An 18,528-nucleotide genomic window follows, 5' to 3' on the forward strand; every position below is an offset into this window, starting at 1 on the left:
AACCTCAAGCACCAATGTATTTTTTTTCAGGGATGTATTGCTAAGGCTTCAGTAGTTATTAATAGTATTGGTACCCATCTGCTCAATTTCTGTGTTTTGCTCCACTTCTGGGATCTTAAAAAAAGCACTAGTTGCTATGCTATGCTTAAAGCGACTCAGGAGCAAAGTATATTTGAGAGGTGCAGAGGCCTCGAGGCCTCAGCTAGACACTACTTTCAGCAGGCAAATAAAAAGCCCAGTTGTGTTTAATTAGAGGCTTGTTTCTTACAGCTTGGCCAGGAGAGCAGCTACCCAGCCTTTCCTCAGGTGTGGTCTCTTGGTTGTTAGTCCCTCATTAGGCAGGGGCTGCAGAAGGTGCTAAAAGCTGTGGCAGGTGCCTGGCTGAGGAAGATGGTGGAGGGGGTCTCTGTGAGGGCAGAAAACAAAAAAACCCAATTTTTTTGGCCTCTCTGTAGGTAAGCCTAAGGCTAAATGGGAGAGGGGGCTCCCTGAGGAGACTCTGCTGGGAACAGACTCATGATCTAGCATGTAAGAGAGTACAGAAAAGGTACTTCAAAACAATTCATGGATTTGTGGGGCAGAAATTTAAATAGGCCCCTTGCCTGAGGAGCACAGATCTGAGTGCTTAAAGGCTTCTCTCATTCTATGTAGGGGGACTCTTAATCTTTAGTTCCTTGACATAGCTTGCGGTTGCAATGGCTGTGTTGGGAAATGTACTCTCCTGGTGGCTTCTCTGCTCCTTCTTAAGCTTGTGTTTATGGAGCCCGAAATTCCATCGTTGTGTTTATTCAGTCTGGCATAATCTGATTCAGTAGATGATAGTAATATCTGCCTCTGGTGTTGCAGGTGTGGCAGCAGTCAAGAGCTTCAAAGGAAAGTGGAGACTGGTTTTGGAGGGAGAAAAACAGTGGCAGGGCAGAGAACAGCTTTTGGGAAGACAGTCCCATGGACTGTAGTTATTAGTCTGGTTCAGGGATGTACAGAAAGAAAGTTAAAAAAAAAAACTTCATGAGGAGAGATATGTTTCTTTGTTATTTTTGGAGGCTGTGTGTACAGCCTTTGGTAATTGCATGGCTAAAGCCAATAAAGCTTCACAACTTGCTTTACCTGTGTTCTGCACTACTTGGCTTCGTCTTTTATTTTGGCAAGGTTGAATTCAGCTACTCTAAGAACTGTCTGCCATGCACACATGGCTTGACTGTTTTGACTTGTGCTTACTTATGGATTGATATGTTTCTAGAGGAGATTTTTTTTTTTGTCATGCAGGATTTTTTTCTTAATGGGCAGTCAGGTAGGAAGAAAAAGTTAGGAGTGTGTGGAAGAGCGCTTTTTTGCCCTACAACTCAGGCTTATAATTTTAGGAGCTAAGCAGAATTAGAAGGATTGATATAAACAGTATTTAAACTAGCATTTGCATGTGTCTTTGTATTTAAAAAAAATAATCTCTAAAGATCTGAGAAGGTAACCCAGCTCAAACCAGTGGGGTGCCATTCGTATCTATGCCTGTAGGGATGAAGTTCACCAAAAACATGATTCAGCCCAGACTTTCCTGTTCTGTGAGCTGAGCAGCTTTGTTTGCAACTCAATCCAGAATGAGAACCAGCAGATCGATGGATAGTAGGAATGGTAGGTGAACTTGGTATATCAGCTTGAGCCCAAGCTAAGGAGGCAGTTTAGAAGTAATCTTTGTATGCTTTCTTCTCCCTTGCCAAAACATCCCTGTTAATACAGGCCTGTTCTATGTCTTATAGAACCAAACCACACAATATATAAGAAAACTTCTCTGGGATGAAACTTTACATGTAATTTTGAAGTGGAGCTAGAGAATCACAAGCTTGAATGATCACATTTTATTAAACCAAAATGCAGATGAATTGCAAGGTAAAGTTTCCTCTTCCTGCATACTGCCTTTACCGAGAACGTTAGGCACACAGCTGAGATGTTGTGTCCTCCCCCACTTTCTTGTTAACACTTGTGCATTGTCTTTGTTTTCTTTGTATGTCTTTTTCCTTTTTTTATTATTTTCCTCCTCCTCCAGATATGAGCTTATTTGTTTAGTTTCTAATGTTGTTGTTATCACACAATGTGATGAAAAGCAGTTGCTATGTGAAGTTTTGCTTGTTTGTTTTTTGAAATAGACTGCAGAATTCTCAGCTCTTTGAGATACTGTTTTGGCCTTACACAGGCACTAAAAGGATAATTTAAATTCAGTTCTTGTTTTGGACCTTTTTTTGCATTCTTTATATGAAACAAATTGAATTTCTTTTTTTTTTTTTAAGATTGAGCATTTTATAATGCTTCCTTAGAAATCAAATAAGCATTGATTACATTTATCACTGGAGAATCAGAAAGAGGTCAGTTCATGTTACTGCAAAAGACATAAACTTGAAGGAAGGGGGGTTATTTTTATCAAGTTATTTTGTGTTTAACATGGTCTTAACACAAAAATATAAGCAGGCATTGCTGACTCCTGCTTAAATCTAGTACAACAGAATCAAATTTTTAAAAGTGTTCTGTTTAAATACTCCTGAAGAGGTATGCAGTTACACTTTAAAAAAATTACAGAGCCTACATGACCACTGCTTTGAACCTTTTTGGTATCAACTTTCAGATAAAGCAGGTTGTGTGTTGTGCACACTCTCTGTCTGATTCCTAGAACTCTTCAATTACAGAAAACAAGCAAGCCAGTAAAGAGCAAAGAACCTGAAACTTGTAGAGAATTTTAAGACTTAATAACTGAAGAGCCTGTTTTGAAGTGGGCAGCTGCCTGTGCTGGCAGGTGTAGAAGGCACAAAGCCCAGGATTTTTGTGCTAGCCAGCTGTTCCCTTGCTGGTCAGGAAAAGCACCCTGCCTGCCCCTACCCCAATTCCCCTGACCAGGGAAGCAGGCTTGAGTTTTATGGTGTGCTCAGGACAACAGGTTTGGCTTATTGCCCTGCCCCAGCTGTGGTGATGAAACCCAGGGCTGCCTGACAAGTACCTCTGTGCAGCACCAATAATACGAGTTGCATACTGTATTCCTTTTGCCCTTTCTTGGCCCCCCTTTTTGTTGTCCTTGCACCTCTGTTTTTCCATCCCAATCACCTCCTAAATAAACCACCTGCTCCTAATTACTTATGCACCATTGGTCCCAGTTTTGCTACATTTGTACTCAGATTTGGGTTACTTAGATACTGTTACTTAGGTAATCTCAGCCTTATATGGTATTACTGAGATGGTTACCTAGGTGCTCTTGCCCTTGGACGACTTTAGGGACCTTTTAGGGACTAGTAGTCCCTTCCAACTATCTCTGATGTCTGGCAATTTCTCCTCTAAGCCCCCCTTAAGCACCTGTGGGACCTGGCCACCCTCACAGCATTATCTGTAACTTTTGTCACCATCTCATAGTGTTATTTGTAACTTCTAGTGATATATTTTTATGTCATGTCCAGTAGTTTTCCGCATCTTGTTCAGTTAACTGAGTCTCATGCCAAAACCTAGTCAGTGGCCTGTTATTTGCCTGCAATTCTAATTGAGCATAGCTAAATAACTCATAGAAAATCAGAATATTAAATACTTTTAACAGAGTTTTTATTCTTTTTTATATATAAACATTTAAGTGCTATACTTTTTTTTTCATTACAAAATGAAAGTACACATCAGCAAAGAGGGGAATGTTGGCAGGTAGTGTCATCACAATCTCAGAATACTGTAGTGTAGGAATCTGTTTGGGGGGGGTGAAAGGGGGGAAGATAGCTTAAGGGATTTTCCTTCCGAGTTAGCAAGAACAACTTATGGAGTTCCACATTCTTAAACACCAAATTATCCAGGCAGTTGGGGTCTGCTAGGTTTTTCCATCTGAAGGGTATGTGACAAATCTTTTTTTTCTGGAAAGTGGAGTGGTTTGAGTTTGGATTTAGGTTTTGGCAGTTTTGGGTGTGGTGTTTTGGGTTGTTTGTTACTCGCGGACATTACCCTACTTTTTGCCTGCATACAGGCTGTTCTCAGAGATCACAGAGCTCCCAATAGATCCCATGTTAGCAACTTGGGGTGGGGGGAAAGAAGAGGATTCTTTAATTTCTTCCTCACTGAAAGAGATTTCTGTGTGACGAACAAATAGTATGAAGTGTTAGGTATAGACCTTTTGAAGATTGGGAGAGGATCAGAAAAATCTACAAAGGAAATTAATCAAGTTTATCTTTTCTCTTCCCAATAAACTCTTGGTTAGGTTCTTTCCTCTGTGAGTCAGAGCAAGATAAATTGAGTTTCAGCTCTAGTTTGACATACAGTTTCTGAGCTAAAATTATGCAGTAGTAAATTGGATTATCAGGCTGAATTTGTAATGATCTTTAGCAAGGTGGAAAGCCTTTTTTTCAAAGCTCAGGAGAAAGCTCAAAAGGGTTGTGATTTTTTTTTTTTTTTTTTTTTGTAATCCTATAGTAAGAGCTGGATGAGTAAGGAAAAAAGTGTATGTGTATATAAAAAAGCAAAAAAGTATCTGTACATATATGTATTGATAAATTGACATTGCAAGAAGTTTCCTTCTGCATTTGAGTTGCTGCTACTTGGAACCTATATTATTGATTTCTTTGTAAGTATGTACTAAGCAATGTCTTAGAATAAACTATATTTGCATCTGTGCCTATGTCTTAACACTGGATAAGCATTTAATATGCTAAGATTCCAACTCATTGTTCTAAACATAATTTTTGTTATTATTTGAGTTTGATTATCTTGTGTATTTGCTTGGCTTTTCTTGTCTGTTGTTCCTCATATGCTAAAACTGTGCCTTGGAGGGACTTTTATGGACTGCAGAGCTTATTGCAATAGGACCCTGATACAAGTATGGTGTATGAATGTAAGCAAAAGTGTTGTGAAAATAAGTTTGGATAAGGAATCAAAGCTTTAGCTTTGAAACAAAAAGAAGTGGTGGTTTAGAATTTTTTCTTAATACATCTAAAAGATTAATTTAAGACTTGACAATGGGAAATTGTGGGAAATTTTCAGTTGGAAAAATAAACCTTTTCCAAGTTCAGGTTATCCAGTGAGAGATAAACACCATATGATTGACTAGCAAAGAGATCAAGGAGTGAATAGTGAAAAAAATTATTCACAACTCAAATGTACACTAAATTTTTGGCAAAATGTCTAAATTTCAAAACCATCATTTGTATTAAAAAAAAAACAAACCAAAAAAAAAACCAAACCCAAAACAAACAACCAAACAAACCACAAGCAAAACACCTCTGCTCAAATATAATTTTGGAGGAAAAGGGGAAAAAACCCAAACCAGCCAGCCCTGTTGTTGTCTCCCTTTATTATTAATTCCTGAGTGAGGTCCAGCTTTCTTTTTCTAATGCAAAGATCTCAGTGTTACTGGAAATTGTACTAGACAAGATGTTTTTAATAAGGTTTGTCTTTGGAAAAAATGTTTATTAGAATGTATAGTGCATGTAACTGTTGAGATGGAAGGCCCTTGACATGGTGTGAAGTGGCCTTGCCAACTGTTGTTCTTTTTAGTTGTCATGTTTTCTAATATAACTGACACTTGCATTCGCTATTTTTATATAAGAATTTTCTTTTTTCCAGTGTGCAGCAAATCCAGTAGTAGTTGATACAAAATGAGTGCCTGAGCTGTAAGTATCTTTTAATTTTACTAACAGTTTAAATTCACTTGCACTCTGAGAACTTGTTACTCAGAAGTCCTGCTGGTTGTGTAGCCTTTTGCCCTTAACTCTGTATGGAGTGGGAACCAAAGGCATTCTTAAGATAAATGTTACATTTTGTAAAACACATGCATAACCACAATCTCTGTGTACAGACTTAAACAGATGTTATATTTTCATACTTAAAATTTGGATGCAACTAAAGTTTACATATTCTTGAACTATATGCTTTTAACAATCTGTCTTATTAGGTCCTACTTTCTGCAATACATGCAAACATTCTCTGTGAAGAAAAATATACTCTTGTTTAATACTTTGTGTTGTGTCTATTCTTTAATTGAAGGCCTGTTCTCAACAAATGGCTTCATTTCAAAGGAGAGTAGCAAGGACATTTTCTTGTCACATAAATGTAAAGATACTGTTGTTATATCTCTGTATCTATTTACATTTTTCCTGAAGTATGTTGCAACTGATACAAAATAGACTAGGCCCTGGAAATGTAGGGTGAGAAGGTAACAACTGTGAAAAGTGGTAGCTAGGTAGTGCTGAACAAACTGGACAAAGGTTTAAGCAAGGATGGAAGAAGCCATTGGAGAAGGTAACTGGGGACAAACAGCAGTTGTTTAATGTTTACTTAGAAAAGAAGACCTATTTCTGAGAATCATCCTTAGATAATCCCTGAGCAGTCCATATGGGATTTAATTCTTTCCAGATGCAGTTAAAATATAGACAAGTAATGACTGGCTTCTGAGCCACAGAACTTGGGATAGTATGCAGAAGCCTTCTTTATATTGCCAGATTTACTTTATGCTATTATGGGGTTTTTGAAGGAAAGAGTGAGAGAGTGTGTTTGTGTGTGTAGGTATGCTGAAGAAGGAAGTACTTACATGGGTGGGGGAAGCAAGGGAGAATGGGAATTGGGGGATGAAGAAATATTATAGTTCAAAGAATGCTTTAGCAAAAAAAAAAAAAAAAAAAAAGGCAATACAACTACTTGAGGTAATAAACTGCTGCTGAATGTGTCAATCTGCAAGGGTGTATACCCTTTTAGAAGAAAGGAGGCAGCAAAGGTGCAGATAACTAGCTCTTTATAAAATTTTGAGACTAGGACATGTATAAAATGAGATGAAATATTCTGTAGAAGCACTCAGCTATTCACTCAATAGCTTATTTATTCTATAGAAAAAAACACAACTGTTCATTAGTCTACCAATAATCCATCAGTTAGTGGTTGTCTTAAAGAAGCCAGTCCAGCTTTTGAGACACTTGTCCTTGAACAAGGAAAACACATTCCTGAAAGCTGTTACTGAATTCCGGCTTGACGATGGCTCATTACTGACCATTTCCTCTATGCTTTGAGCTTATATTTGTAATAAATCTTATTACAGCCGGGAGTCAAATTATTGCTAGATCAACAATTTTATAGTCAGTGTTTAGGAAATGCATAAGGAATTTTTTTAGAAACCATTGGATATTGGCTTTTTATAAATATTTTCCATTGCACATGCTTTCTCCAGTTATATTGTGTCTCAGATAAAATAATTTACATGAAATAGTCTACTATAGTTATTTCCATGAGTGAAAAGACTGCAAAACAAATAACAGGTAACAATGTTTTACCATAAGTTATGAAAGTATCTGCATTTCCTTTCTTCCTTTATATAGCCAAAATGTTGATGTCTAGAGTTATGTGTTATTTTGGAGAGAGATCAGTTGATAAAAATTTTATGTACAAGATAGATCTTTGCAAATAGATTTGTCACATTGGAGCTTTCCAAAATGAAACAATTTCATAAGCTGGGGCTGTATTTCTTCACTGATTTAAGAGTGCTATTTCAAATCTGTGCACTAAAGGACAAATCTATCCTCATATATAGATTTTTATGAGTTTGTTTAACCATCCACCAATACGACATTATTTGGTTCAGATCTAAAGGTTACTTTATAACTTTAGCTTCAGACTTGCCGTACTTGATCTCAGTTTTACTGTTGATTTCAATAGAAGTGGAAGTCTGGAACTTTACCAAATGTCTGTCTAAGCTTTGCCAATTTGAAACATGTTTGAATAACAAGTTAAAATGGGAATAGCTTTTTATCTGTCACTGAATTAATAATGTGGACAGAGTATGTGAAAGTATGAGATGTCTGCCTTTCAGCTACCGACAAACTCTTTAGCCTTTGGGAACAATATGTGACTTAGTGGAGAGAAATATTAAAATTAATCTTGTAGATCCTCTCTCATATTAAAAGCAGAAGTTGTTTATTCGTGTATTTATTAACTTTGTACTCTGTGAACATGTGAAAAATAAGCGTTAACTTGTCATCGTACTCCTTCACTTGAATAATGACTCATTTCTGACTTCTTCTGAGAGCTTTGGCAAGCGGGAAAGGTGAAAAACCAGAATCTCTTCCTGTTTTATTTAATTACCTTTTTTGTAATTTGAAGTGGGGAAAAATGGCCTGAAGAAAAAATGAAATGGTTTGTGAGGAAAAAGTAATACTTAAGATTTTCAGACTTATGGTCCTCAGCGATGGCTCTGAAGTTTGGTCACACACAAGATAACTGCAGTGTCTCAGCTGAAATGTGAATTGCAAATGAAACAGGAAAGGGGAGGAGTTCAGACAAAAGGAGACTGCCAAAGAAGTCTGGCTTTTTTGTGTACAACTTTCCTATCTTTCAAATAATCTCTATTATGGTGGACATGCAACCCAGTATATCAGCAAGGTATTGGAGGTTGCTTCCTTTTTTTTTTTTCTTCCTTATCTCATCTCTGTAAGGAATAATGGAATCTTGCATCTGATGCCTATGAAGAAAACAGTGAGAGAAAATACAGAAATACTTAGGGCCGCTGCACCCCCTGCAAGTTTCCACCAACATTCTGGCTCTGTTTCCTCTAGCATGCTGTCGCTAGGCAAGTACCTGCAGCCAGGTTTTTTGCATCTGAGCCTTACAAAATACCTCTTGTCTACTACAGGTCTGGGGCTTGAGGAAGGTAGACTTTTCTCAAGGCCAGAGCTCTTCCCAGAATGCTTTCTAACCATCTTTTATTAAAGCTAAGAATGGTCTTTAAAATCATGTGCCAAAAAGACTGCCATCATCAGGTGATATGCTTTGTGTTACATTACATGTTAGTGGCTCCCTTTATGAAAAGTCTGTAGTAAAGAAATTTAACTCTTGTTTTGCTGCTTCAATAAGCAGCAAGAGACTTTTTGGATCTTGGACCTTGGATATTTTGGATCTTGGATATTTGCCATGTGGATGCTAAGCAGAGGCACATTGTCTCTGTGTTGAGGAAAGTGCCTATTCCTAGCACTGTGTCAAAAGACCAGCTAATATACTGCTGAAAATAGTCTAGGGTGTCCATGCTGTCTTGCAGAAGTCTTTCTCTTCTGCCTTGGTTATTGGTGAAGCAGTCATCCTAGTAAAAGAATAATTATTGTGGTTCATCTTGAATATCTTCAGATACACTTCTGAACTTTGAAATCTATTATTTCTATCAGTAAAGAAACTAATGCCCCTAAAGCAAGATGAAATGGGCGTACTTAATTTCTGAATGAAGTTGAAGTATGCAGCTCAAAGAACATTCTTGTTCTTTTCTCACTTTAATCAGCAAATCTTGAAAAAAAAAAAAAGGGGGAGAAAAGCCTGGTATTCAAAGTGTAGCACCTCTCCAAACCCAAGTAATGTTTTTTTTGTTGTGGTTGGTTTGGTTTTTTTAAATATGTATGTGTTGGGACAGTTTGGGATGCTGCTGACCTCAGAGTTGAATTCAGTTGCCTTAATGTTATTAACTTCCTTATTTTCTAGTTACTATTTTATCCCTCTTAATTCTTGTCTCCTTTCATGAATGGAATTATTTTTCCTTTGTGTCTGTGTTGTGGTAACTGACCAGAGAGAATGGCACTAGGGAAACGATGGAGAATCAGCCCCTGCACGCTGTGATCTCGCCTCGATTTTCATTCCGGTGTTACCGGACCCCTCTCTTGCCGCTGGAGGGAGCTTTTGCTTGTGAAATCATTTTACTCACACCTGTACGTGCCTGTGACGTGCCCTTAAAAGTTTTCTAAGAAACCCCCCCCAAAACGTGACTTTGTCAAACTAAACAGTTTTCGTTAAAATTGCTCATCTGAAATTGTCTGTCAGTTATGACAAAAATGTCAGGATGTTGAATCGTTTCCATAGTAACTTGAAAATAGATGCTTAGGAACACAATCTACTAAACTGACAGTAAACAAAATTTGGAATAATTTTGGTAATTATAGTGAGTTTAGTGGGACCTCTGTGAATTCAATAAATTGTCAGTTTGAGCAAAATCTGCTCCTTACTGTCTGGTCAGAGAGCTCTGGTAGTTGGTTGTATTGTATTATGAGGGAAACCTGTTTGAATACAACCCAATGCTTCCACTTTGAAGCTGTTAACAGAAATAGGGAAGAAGAATAAGGTCATGCTTTCAAAAAAAAAAGGAAAATAATACAATTAAACCTATCAGTAACAGCTGAAAAGGAGGAAAAAGGATTTGTAAATGGCAGAAAATTGAAATCAGAGGCAGACTTATATTTACTATACATTTTGCAGTAAAAAAGAAAGTTTAGGTAAGTGCTGTGTCATGGAGAGTGGTGGCCAAAGCTATTTTTGTTTCATTTAATGCCAAGCGTAACCATCTTTCACAAATATCTCAGGAACATAGCTAGGACTTGTAATACCGTAGGTTGTCTTTCAGTAGAGAACACAGCTTTGTGTGTTAAGGGATTTCTTCACTTCCTGATCCATCACCGAGGAAACAGGAGGAAAAAACCTCAGTCCTTTAAGAAGTGTAGAGATTATCTCCTAGGGAACAAGAAATAACTTCATGAAGAGGTCTGTGTCTCCTAGCTCTCTTTTGTTACTTAGGTGATTTTTTTGTGGAATAGTTAATCAGAAAATAATTTTGAACTTGATCACCCAAAATAACTTCTTCTGCTTTCCTACTGGTCTCATTGGTAAGAATTAATGAAGGCAACCTATTCCATTTTGCAGTTCTGTAAACTGTGAATAAATATTTTGTGGAGCCTTCAATTTAACTCAGAAAATGGAACTAAGGAACTAAATGGAAGACAGGAAGATTTTGCCTGGTATCCAAGAAACACACATTTGGCAATAATCCTGGGCCTTCTGATTGCTAGCTGAAAGGAAAAAAATATTTAAAGTACATAATAGACTGTGAGAAGCTTTTTCTGTAGTATTCTTAATTGTAGGAATGTAGTCTGTTAAATAACAGAGATAAAGCACTCTGCTGTCAAACCATTTGATGGGGAAAACCTGAAATTATCAAGTAAATAGTCTGAGGACAAAAGAAGATGATGTGGATTTTAAAATTCTGTTATTGTATGTGTGCATTTAAAAAAATAGACAAAGTAACAATTTCAATAATATTTTAAAATACCCTATAGAAACCATATGGCTTATTTCTGGCATTACTATCAGTAGATGCCTAAAGCGGCATCCTGAGTGAGTTATGCTCATACAGTTCACTAGGAAACATGACCTTTTGAATCTAGTGTTATGATATGTGACTTGCTGTGAAAATTTTTATTTGTAGGTGAGTAGGTTATACCTCAGTAGGTATACTTTCAAGGGAGTTCAGGTATTGTGGACAGACTTCTAAAAATGCATACTTTTAAGAGAGTCAGCTTTACCCTTTCATCTTTCATAACCTATATAAAAATGCAGCTAAGATTTGTGGACGGATCTGCTTTTTGTTTTGATATTCCAGACAACTTGACTTTGTCAGATGATTTAGATTCTGTACAGGAAAAGTGTAGAACTAGTGTAGCAGCGGTTGCAGACTGGCTTCCTAACAACATTGACTGAACAGTGAAGAGCAGCTTTTTTTGACCTGTATATGGGAACGCAGTATGTGTGTTGCTAAGTGTTTATTACCTTATTAGGCTTTAAAACAGTTTGGCTTTTTATACAGGGTGAAAAAAAAATCTAAAAACTTGGGGCCTTTAGTTGATTCAGTTCTACTAGCTAAAACCAGAAACAATCACTATTAATCAAACAAGCTGATTTTGCTCAGTCAATAAAATTACAGTACATGGATTTGGCATGCTAACAATTAAGTGAGCAGCTGGCTTAGACTGAGTATATTGATAATATCAGCAATAAGATGCCCTGGTGGTGGTAAGGTCTCACAGAAATAAATATGCTGTTTCCAGATGGAGAAGTGAGTAATGAGCCCGGATGCCCTCCAGCATTGCTCCAGCTCACAAACATTCTACCTTCAGCATTGCCTTTTCCTGTCAAGTGTAGGAACCTCTTGGCAATAACAGCTCAGTGCTCCTGACAGGAAGCATCTCCGCTAATGATGTATGACAAAGGGGTATATACTAGCATTGCCATAACGCATAGGAGAAGGAGACTTCATTGCCAGCTCTGAGTTGACAGAGGGCGAAGTGTCTAGATACAGCACAGCATCAAGATGAGCTAAATCAAATAATAGTTTCCTACTACTACTGGCAAAAGCTATATCAAAAGAAGGGTGACATAACTAGAGGAGATTACTAGAAGAGGGCGTCATCCCTTACAAGATGATGTAGTAATTCTTCCAAAGGAAAATGTCCTGAGAGACAAGGTATAAAATAGAAATAACTATATAAATGTGAAAAACCATTTTTTCTATAAGTATTTGCATGAAGTCTTGCAAAGTTAGAGAGCATGCTCAGAACATGCCTGTATATACTGTGTCATGTGTCGTCCCCCCCTCACCCCAGTTGGCCAACAATGCCTTTTCTTAGTTCTGAATCTCTGCTGAACAGAGATGAAATTACTCAACTGAATATTGAGTAACTAGGCTGGCTCTTACTTATGAGGTAAACTGTAGAACCTCTGTGGAACTACTGTGTTAGCCAACTGTTCAAAGTAGAAGATGGTAATGTGGGTTGTAGAGTACTTTACAAGCAAAAGAAGATTTAGGGATTTCTAAATTTTGAGTAAACACCTTGTCATGATTTAAGTCAGCAGGCAGCTAAACCACACAGCTGTTCACTCGCTCTTCCCATGCACAAATTGTCACTCAAACTAGACATCCATCAAAATAAAATAAGGACAGAAGAATCCAAAATATGCCAGGTATTTTGCAGTATATAATTTAACTTTAAACATACACATTAATGCACATCAGCTTGCTTTAAAATGCACTGAAATTAGTTTGAAAACAAACCAACACTATGAATTGCAGGAAATATGAGGAATAGCACATATAAGTCAAATGTGCTGAAAAATTTAAGTAAAAAAATCAACATCTGTAGAGCTCTGGTATTACATGTTAAGTCAGCAAACCATTTATGATACACGTATGTCCCAGAAATTAGATTTTATATAGCTATTATCTACAGATGTTTGTTGTGACAAAAAGGACCTGCATTTTTGAGAGATTTACATATGGTGTCAGACTGGTATAACATCTCTGTTTTTCCTGAAAATACTTTTGAATGTGTTGTTTATTAGTTTATTAGTAGATTCTAAATTCTGTGCAGAACCTTAAGCTTTTATTTCAATGCTAAAACATAAATCAAGCTTGTTAGTCCTTTAAATATCTTTAAAAAAAAAAAAAACCTCAATGTGTTTAATGAGAAGGAGTGATGTTATACAGATCAGATACTACATCAAGTGTGGTGCAGGAAACTCAGTAAATATCACAGTTACATTGCAAAACTGCATAAATATAATAGAATCTAAATTTTTCTCCTTCACATAAATCCAAACTATAATTACATCTAATCTCTTATATAGGTGATACAAAACCTAGCTAGCGTCAAGTCAATAATGAGTTTCATATAGTTTAAAGTAGCTCACTAGCTGGTTTATTCTTTGCCTTCATTTCATGTTGTTACTGTGAGCAATGGAAAAATGTCAGAAATCTTATGGCTGTTTCTGGCATGTGAAGACCCTGGTGGCTTGGTGTCTTTGTGGGAGGGATTGAGAATAAGATTGTTCTGGAATATTTTTTTTCTTTTTTGTTTTTCTGCTTACGACAAAGAAATATATGATCTGGGAAGGTATTGAGAACTTATTTATGTAGAAAAATTGGATTTCATATAAAAATAAATGTGTACCTGTTTTGCATGTATTATACAGGCTCCTCCTGACTGAACTAATAGCCATTCTATTCCTTTTTAGTTTAGTGAGGAGGTGAAGACTATAGAGATTATGATGATATTTACTTTTTTCCTGACTGTCATATTTTCTTTTAAATACTATGCAATAACCTTTCTTTCACTGTAGTTTGCTTTGTGTGTTAAGGCAAAATTGATCCCTGAGCAGGAAGTTGACACAAGAGTTACATGCCTCTTAAATTCTATGTAAACTCTACCTGGAGCATGGGATTTATACTGATATTTTGCAAAGAGTTGAACTTCACCTTTAAGACCTGGTTAAGGCATTCTTAACTTGGTATCAGTAGGCCACTTGTGAGGAGTGGCATTGCTTAATAGGAGTTAAATCAAGCTTCAATTTTTTTTTCTGCTGAGTTTCTTGAAATTTTGAATAGCAGTTGTAGAGAGTAATCCCTGTTTTCATTATTGCAAGACTTTGTCCTCAAGATCTGTTACCTCATACATACCTGCTGAAAGGGAAAAAGAAGGCATCATCTTTATGTCCAAGGCTATTAGTGTGCTACACCAGATTACCATTTTGTCTGTCCCTATGTCCTGTTTGACGTGATGCCTATAAATGCAGAAAATCCTGAAGACTCGGTATCCCTAAAGGCTGAGTTCAAATATATAGAATTTGGGCATTTAATTACAATTTGAATTAGAAGTTTTTATATACTTTCAATCTACTTACGTTGATGAGTATTTTAACTTGGACTCTTTATCTATGCTGTCAGTCAGACATGCTTGATGTGCTTAACTGTTGGTCTTAATAAGTAGGTTCTATAGCTGAACCATTGTATGTTCTTCTGAATATAGGTCAATTCTTAAACTGTTTAAGGAGTTTCTCAGTTTTTGTGTATGCTTCTACAGTGATGAGACAGGACACACTTTTCTGCTGTTGCACTTGCTTTTATTTATTAGGGTGGGGATCATTGGTTTCATTTTTGTGTTTGTTCTTGTACCCAAGGCCAGAATTTAGTCCAAAGATCTATTATTATTATTAATTCCAGATAAAAGCCAACTGGAAAAAAGTAATGGTTTAGTTCACAAGTTGCACAATAATAACTATACTTTTATTGTATTGTCATTATTGAGTGCAGGAAATAAATCTTGTGTTATCCTTTAAAAAGCTAGCACAATAAATTGTATTACAGTTCAGGAATCCTAGCTGGCATGGTCTCAGATTCTTCAAAAACATACAAGAATTTCTTCCCAATTTCTTTCTTCTGCTATCATAAGCCAGTATAAACATTGGGGAAAAAAGGAGCATGGTTCTTTCATCTTCCCTGTAAGTCCCAGGAAACACCAAAGAAAGTAAACTGGTAGCTAAAATGGAATGTAGAACACTGACAATTGAGGAAGAGTGTAGAGGTAGAGTATACATATAGTTTTGCAGGCAAGAAGTTTAATTAGGGCTGAGTTTCAGAAGTTTAGACCTGTGCATAGGTATACTTACATGTCTCGTGCCATTATAAATAAAATTGCCTTTAATAGATTTCATTAAAGCTAAACCAGCAGTTGATGATTACTGCTTTGGTAAATTTGGACAAAAGCATGAGTATTTATGAATCTTTGCAAAAGTAATCATTTGAAAAAATAACTGAATTAGAGGTTCTGACAATGCTTTGAAAACAGCATTTATGCAAGGTTGTACTGTCTGATCTAACATTGTCTAAATTACAAAGAGTCTTGCAGTCTTCCTTGCTCAACATTGTTTCAGGGCAACCTCATTATTACTTTTCTGACCTTTTTCTCTAGCTCGGTTCTGAGATAATGTCCTGGAAGGCTCTGTGGCTGATGCATCTTTCTGATTTAACAGGATTCCCTTGGTGTTCCAGACTTTTTTTTTTTTTTCTCTGAGCTATCCCAGTGGCACATGTACACCAAACCAGTACACTTTCAGTTGTGTACCAAGATACCCTAACCAGTCTTCTTTCTTCTACCTATTTACTGTGGAGAAAAAAATATCTACCTGATTCACATTGCCTAGTTATTAGGCTCGGTTTGTAAAATCTACAGCCTTGATCTCTTAGAGTTATAGGTCAAGAATAAAATAGATAACACAGATCAGAACTGAAGTGCATAGACAGAATTTGAAGATCGTATAGCACCCATAAGCAATTTGCCTGCTTTGAAAATGTCACTATGTTCATTAGTGCTGAAAGTATCCAGCTGATCTGATAGTTGAATAACTGAAGTAAAAATTATGGTAAAAGAAAAATCATCCTCGCTAACTTCTTGTTAAAAAAAACAGTACAGAAAGCGCATCAATGGTTTGCATCTGTGTCCTTTTAAGACTGCATGACAGCATAGAATAAGAATTTTTTAAGAAAACCCATGTTGGTGATTATAGGAATAGCATCAGACTATAAATCAAATGTATTCAGAAACTGATTAATGCTTTATAAATTTCTATTCTCTTGACAACACTATATGCTAAAAGGTAATTCTTATTTGTATAAATATTAGTGGTTTAGAATTCAAACTTCTTGAAGTGACTGCTTTAGGGAAACAGCAAGATCCAATTATGTATTAGAGGCCTTTTATTTAGCAAAGGTTAAAAAAAACCTGTACTGAAAACTGTTCATAGGATTGCATCATCCAACTCTGAGATATCTATAGATAAATGTTACAATTACCTTCTAGTATATTTATTTGCTGTCTATTCCAAATCTGAATACCTATTCTATAGGAGGAAAACAGTTTGACCCCAAAAAACTGCGATGCACTAGTTTCTATAGTGCTCTCGGTCACGGCACTGGGCTGCTAGGTTGTCTGGGAAAAATGGGACAGAAAGTTCTGTTGTGAGCTTACTTTGCAGTCCTGTCTCTTCTCACTATGTACTTCTGAGTAGCTTTCTCCAGCTGAGTTGCACAGATAATGACCGTTCATGTTTCTCCTCCTGTGTGGACTTTGGTAACAGTCACATTCTTCCTGAGTCTGCTTCAAATATTTAAAGTGTGTTTTTTCAGCATCCTATAAATTCTACATCTCCTTTAACTTGAATGAGGCAAGGAGGGAGTACAACTATTGCTGATAAGCTGTTTACTGTCATATGCTTTGTTAGTTCAGCTTCCTTTTTCTTGTCTCAGTATTGCTTGTAGCTTATCTGTAAATAATGCTGAATCAAGAAAAAGAAAACAAAGACGAATAGCAAAAGGACTGTTTTTATCCACTTTTGCTTTAAAATGTTATATATATTTTGGGGTTGCTAGTGCTTAAGACATTGTTTCACAGTGCACCACTTGGACAGATGTGATATATGGTGCTCTGCCAAAACAAAGACTGTAATATTCAACTGTCATCTTTGAAGCTTATGTTTGAAGGTTGGATAAAGTAGCATTGAGATAGTTCTGTTTTGTTAGGGATGTCTGGAAGTAACATTTTCAAAGTAATAGGGATGGGGAATGTTATATTCTAACTATATTAGAGCAGCAGTGGTAAAATTTGCTAGAAATGGCTCGTAGTAGTCCATATTTTGGTTTTATTTAATACAGTATAATTTAGAGACATTCTTTTCACAGGAAAAAAGCAGAATAATTTCTAGTACCCGGTTTTATGTGAAGAAAGAATTCAAGGAGGTGAAGGGGAGGCAAATGGTGCTTGGTTTTAATTTCATTGAGCTATTTATGTGGTTTTAGTAAGCAATACTGAATGAAAAGAGCAGGAGACCCCACAATGTTTACAAATGGACTTTTATTTTTGTGCAATTAGCAGTAACATTTTGTTATGTTGATTGTGCATGGGATGTTGTAACAGAATTATAAACCCCATGAGGAAGTAGCAAAGTCCTATGAGAAAAGCAGTCATATGAGCAAAGCATCGCTCTGATACTACACAACAAGTAGTAGTCATGTGACCTCTCGCTTGGTGCGCGTAAGAGTAGAATAGGGTAATGTGGGCCCAAAATGCCTATTGACAAGAGAAGAAAGCCTTGTCCTGTGCCATTCTTCCTCCTGTTCTCTGTAGAAGCTTCTTCATGCTAGATTTTCAGAAGCTGACAAATATGGGTGAAAAGGGGTTTTTTTTTTGTTGTTTTGTAATATGCTTGTGCCTAAAGGAGCCGCATTATTCCATGATCCTTTGGAAAGAAAGAAAGCAGGTTCTAACAGGGGGTATATTTTCCTTATAGAGGTGGAGGCATTCTGTAGAATTATTGCGTAGAATCTCTCACTTTTAAGGGTGAGACATTGGAAGAGTGAAGAACACCTAAGCTATAAATGCCCACCCCCCAACAAACTCACCTGTCAGGATCTCTGTGTAGAGTTTACCACTTGTAGATATAGCAGACGGCAGCACTGTTGCGGGTTTGCTGCGTCCAACAGCCTTCGTGTTAGGCAGCTACCTGCTTTGCCCATGCCTAGAGCTATCTCTAGTCTTTGGTTAGAACACGTAGTTATTTTATAAGTACCTGAAAATAAGTGTTTCTTTTATTATTAAAAAAATATAGTTCTTACACAGTTTTTACTTATGTGACTAGATTTATCAGACAGTAGACTGCTTACACAAGTAACTGCTCAGCTGAGTAAGTCATAATATATCCCTTATCTCTTGTCAAACAGTTGTTATCTTCAATTGAAAACTGCTATAGAAACTTAATTACCATAATTAATTGAGACATTAATTATTACATTGTCTTGTGTTTGAATATTCTGTCCCTAGCAATAAATGTAGAAGAGTTTGAGAATTATTAGAGGATTATTTATACTATATTTGCTATGGTTCTTGGATTGCTCTTAAATAATAA

The 18,528-nt window shown here is 36.6% G+C and overlaps 1 protein-coding gene across 3 annotated transcripts in view; it reads left to right on the forward strand.

Moving 5' to 3' along the window:
* The window catches only part of LOC142603774 (borealin-2-like), an 84,365-nt gene that overhangs the window by 23,852 nt on the left and 41,985 nt on the right, over positions 1 to 18,528 (forward strand). The gene's annotated exons all lie outside the window — the stretch shown is intronic.

Source organism: Balearica regulorum, chromosome 13 (assembly GCF_011004875.1).
Source record: "Balearica regulorum gibbericeps isolate bBalReg1 chromosome 13, bBalReg1.pri, whole genome shotgun sequence".
NCBI lineage: Eukaryota > Metazoa > Chordata > Aves > Gruiformes > Gruidae > Balearica > Balearica regulorum.